This window comes from Papaver somniferum, chromosome 2 (genome assembly GCF_003573695.1).
Source record: "Papaver somniferum cultivar HN1 chromosome 2, ASM357369v1, whole genome shotgun sequence".
NCBI classification, from domain to species: domain Eukaryota; kingdom Viridiplantae; phylum Streptophyta; class Magnoliopsida; order Ranunculales; family Papaveraceae; genus Papaver; species Papaver somniferum.
The window spans coordinates 54,412,199-54,416,975 of NC_039359.1; positions in this window are offsets into that span (position 1 = coordinate 54,412,199).

A 4,777-nucleotide genomic window follows, 5' to 3' on the forward strand; every position below is an offset into this window, starting at 1 on the left:
TTACGGCTAAATCCTGTCTAGCATAATTCAGAACCCTAGTAGCCCAACTAAATTCAGATTCACTTTCTATAAGAAGTTGAGAGAGAATTAAGTTTCTTCCCTCAATAAGTGTGTTCTTTTCGCTCAAAGCTAAGTCACGTTCAACTTGAACTTTAAGGACAGTTTCTTGTAATTTTTCTAGTGCCTTCGCACCCTTGAGAGAAACCTCATCTTTTTCACTAATGAGTTTGTTCTTCCTTGCTTCCAAAATCTGAATTGTCTCTTTATTCTCATGAAGACGACGTCTGAAGTTATTGAGTGTAGTCAATAGGGGTCCATTCTAAGAGCAGTATACTTCAGCCTTAATTCTTCCAAACTAAGATTCTCAAATCCTTTGGTAGGATAATTGTTTAAAGAACAATTTAGGTGTTCTAAAAGAGTTTTCTCATCGGGAAAATAGATGCCTCATCAAAAAGATTATAAATGTCTGTGAACATAGAAAAATAAGAAGTGCGAATTATCTCATTAAGCAAGGGAAATGGGAATGATAAAAATTACGTACCAATAAGTTCATCATTTCTTTCTCAGATTTTGCGAATACATTCAGAGTTAGTATAACTTTCAGATTTAATTTTGGTGTTTTCTCCCCTCAGTTTGAGAAGTTTCCTTTGATAATCTGAGGAAACCACATAAGATAAGCGAGATACCTGCGAAAATATAAGGAAAGCTTTATACAACAAAGAGAAAGAGTAGAAATATTAAAGAAAGTGCGAAGATGTGAACATTACCATAGAACCAAGTGCATATTGGAAATTTGGGTTTATTACAGAAGCATCTCCTTGAAGATATGGATCATCCAAAATGGGAGCATCGCAAACTTTAGAGACCATTCCAAAAGCGCGTTGTAGCTCATCATCATTAATAGCTGACATTGCTTCGGAGAAAAGGGCGGACAAATCTTTCATCGAGGAGGAGATCGATGGATCTTCAGAAGCAAGAATATCATCATCGTCAGATTCAAGACTTAAAGAAGGGTCAAATTCTTTATGCTTCTTGGAAAGATTCGAAGAAGACGTTTTATATGAAGATTTAGACACAGGTTTCTTGGGTTGATTCTTAGCTTTGCCCATAGTCTTAACACCAGAAGTTTCAACCTGTGCGAATAACCAAGATAAGTAACAGAGGCAACAATATTGTTGAAATTAGAAAAAGAATGTTCCTTACTTCGATATTTTGCGAAGATGACACATCGTGCGAAGTCTTGGCCCTCTTAGCCATATTCTTTGGGTTAAGAACCTAGAATTGAGGGAATAGGAAAATAAGAAATAAATAAAATAAAGTTATTTGAAATTTAGAATACTTTTGCGAAGATTTCATACCGCTTTCTTATTCTCATCTCGGACAGAGCCAATTTCCAAGGCTGATAAGTAGAAAATTTCTCAGGTAGAGGAAGATCGCAGCCGTCAGCAGCTTTGCCCAACACATAAGGACCTTCTTAGATTACAGGGTAATTAAGCCAACATGTGTCATTAGACCTGTGAGCAGTACTATTGGATTTCTCGTTCCAATCTACATCTCGCATAATCTTCTCGTCCTCAGAAATACCATCTTTTCTTCTTAAAAGAATGTCCCACTTGGTTGATTCGTTCCTCAAGATCGCAACATAGTAGTGTTTGAAGAAATTATCAAGAGTATAATCAGCAGGGTTGATAGCTTTATCACGGAACAATTCATTTCGCACCTCATAAGAATAAGAAGTTCTTAATCCTGCTGCGCGACGCGAATATTCCAAAGCTATTCTAATAGCATCGCCACTCAGCTGGAATATTCCCCGTGCGAATCGATCATCAGATAAAATTTCGTAGAATAAGGGGATTTCTGGATTATACAAGGGGATAGGAAGATTATTCAAAAGTTTTTCTAATGATACGATAATCTTCTGATTAATCCATTGTTCGGAATTGATTAACTCAAGATTGAGTTTGGATGAATAATCAGATTCAGAAGGAAAGGAAAGCGAATAACCTCTGATGTTAAACTCTTTCTTGAGTTTGGTGAATTCTATCTCCATCTTTTTACCAGCAGCAGCCATTACAAGAATGGGAATGACGGGTTTTTAAATTAAAAAAAATCTTGATCAAGATCAAATCAGTAAGGTTATGATCAAATCAGTGAAATTAAGATTAAGTTACAAGGAAAAGAGGGGAAAACGAGGAGAATGATAAAGGAGATGGGGAAGAGGTAATGAACTGTTAAAAAAAAATTACGATGAAGAAAATTGCAGTAACAGGTGAAAAGAAAGAAGAAATAATAAGAACAAAGAAGAAGATGAAGGAAGATATATAAGAAGATTTACTCTCGTTTTCCGAGGTTTATCTCATTTAATGCGAAGAATAAACGGATAGAAAGAAGTGGTTATAAGGACGTGTCAGATAATGAGTGGTCAAGAAGACACGCGTAAATTAGGAAAGCTCAAATTCCGGAAGTGTGTCGGCAAAGCAGAATATGAAAATTTGAGAATGTGCGATACTTTAAGATGGAGATTTCTCATATCGTTCACTCTATAAAGAGAACGAAATGAGAAGAGGCAAAATGTGCGAGTGAAATATCGCACATTCATTATGTATGCGAAACAAATATCATCTAATACAAACGAAAATCATCGCACATATCAAAATTGAGATTACGTACTTGATGATGTCAGCATAGTCACGAGTAAAGTGTAATGATCTGTGTGAAGTATAAAGTGTGCGAAGTTGAGTGAATGTATATGAGCGATTGTAACGCACAGTGATTCGGAAAATAGGGGATCTATTAGCTGCCATCCACTATGTAAAATCCTGTATAAAGGGAAGGGCTATCATGTAATGCGAGAGATCTCAGAGAGTGTGTTAGACAAGAAATTAGGAGAGAAAAAGTTTATTTGGAGAGCAAGTAAAGTCTTTGTATTATCTTATATCCAACTTAAGATTTTAATGAGTAAATGAATGATTTTAACCATGATTTCTTAGTGTATTGTTTAGATTCTTGTATGGATGTGGTTGTAGGATTTTCTGCAACTTCATAGATTAAAGATAATTACGACATTACATTTAACGAGGTCAAGGAGTTGAGCGAGTTATTCCGCTTCAGTAGGTTTTGTGAACCATTTGATAAGTTTTTCGACCTCAATCTTTATAAGGTTTCTCAGCTCTTCATCTGGAATCAGACCAAGCTCCATTTTCTTCCACACCTCATCTCCTTGACGAGTTTTAGCTTCCATTGTTGTTATGTCGCCTTCAGGTAATTAATGTTTTCCTTTGAGATGGATGTGGTAGGTATAAATGGTCACCCTTCACCCCCATTTTATAGTTGTGAAATAGGTTTTGTTGACATCTTTTCTAAGCGGTCGGTCTCACACAATAATGTAGACCAATTAGTAACGGTAACCAATAACATTTTATAATGGAAGAGTAATTTAAAAGCCAATTGAGAATCCAATAATTTGCATCGGGGTTTCAATAACTTACTTTCAATTCGCTATTGTGAGACAACAAAATCTTACTTTTATTTATATAAGTTTAAGATTACTAGAATGTTTTTAAAATAGATATATTATTTTATATTTTTTAAAATGTATAAGTTTAAGATTATTAGAATGCATTTAAAATAGATATATTATTTTATATTTTTTAAAATGAAAAGAAAATGTATTTAAAAGTTTAGAAAAATAACTTTTTAACTATTAAAACGTAAAGAAAAAACACAAAATTGGTCAATTAACCCAATAACGACATTTCCTGGGTGAAAAAGACATGTGAAATTTGATACTGTTTAAGTGGACGAGAATGTAAAAATAGCAATGATGTAAACAGATTCATGCTACCTATTAGTTTTTCATATTTTTAATTTACACCAGGATGCATCCAGTTTCACCCTCGCTTTTTTCTAAAGGTGGGTTTGGATGTAGAATTTTAAAGGTGGGATTTAGGGGTCAAGGGGATTTGGTGGAATTACATTTCCCTCGGTTTGTTTGGTTGCCCAAATCCATGGAATCACGTTTCCAATGGGAATCAGTTTTCCAGCAAATCCTCCATATGGAGTCCAACCCTCCCCCTAAGATTTCTGGGAAGCTTACCAAGGGATTTGTGGGCCTACTTTTTTTAACCCTAGATTTCATTTATATTCAATTTTATTATTCCAAACGTAAAACCAAACGGTATATAGACTTTAGAACAAGATAACTCTATGAATCCTATAAATTTTAATTGGGTTACCAAACACACAAAAGATTTACATGAATCCCAGAATTTGTAATCCCACCGGATAATAAATTCCTGAAAATCGTGAATTCTACAAACAAACCCACCATAAGTTTAAGACAGGATGAATCCAGATTTTTTTTTTTGACAGGAAAAGGGAAAAATTTATATAAAAACTTGTGGTCACCAAAAAAGTGACTACATGAGTAAGAAGTTACATGGATATGTTTACAACCGCTTCCCAATTGCATGGATGAATCCAGATTCATTCTTTCTATTTTTTTTGTGTCCATTTCATCCATAATAATTTTTACTCGTCCATTAGAACCATGTTTTAAAAATATTTGGATATTTAACCAAATTTATTTTGTTTTAATCATACAACCACATGCATGTAGGTTTATTCGGTGGTCAAGGGTTGGAGTTTCTGGTCAAACTTTGTTTTGTGCAAGTTTGTTCCAAGTTAGGAAAACTTGTTCCTAAAGTGGCTTAAGGGTCAGGTTTGTGTTCTATATTTACATGACTAGATTTGAAGACATAAACTGATTCAACCCACA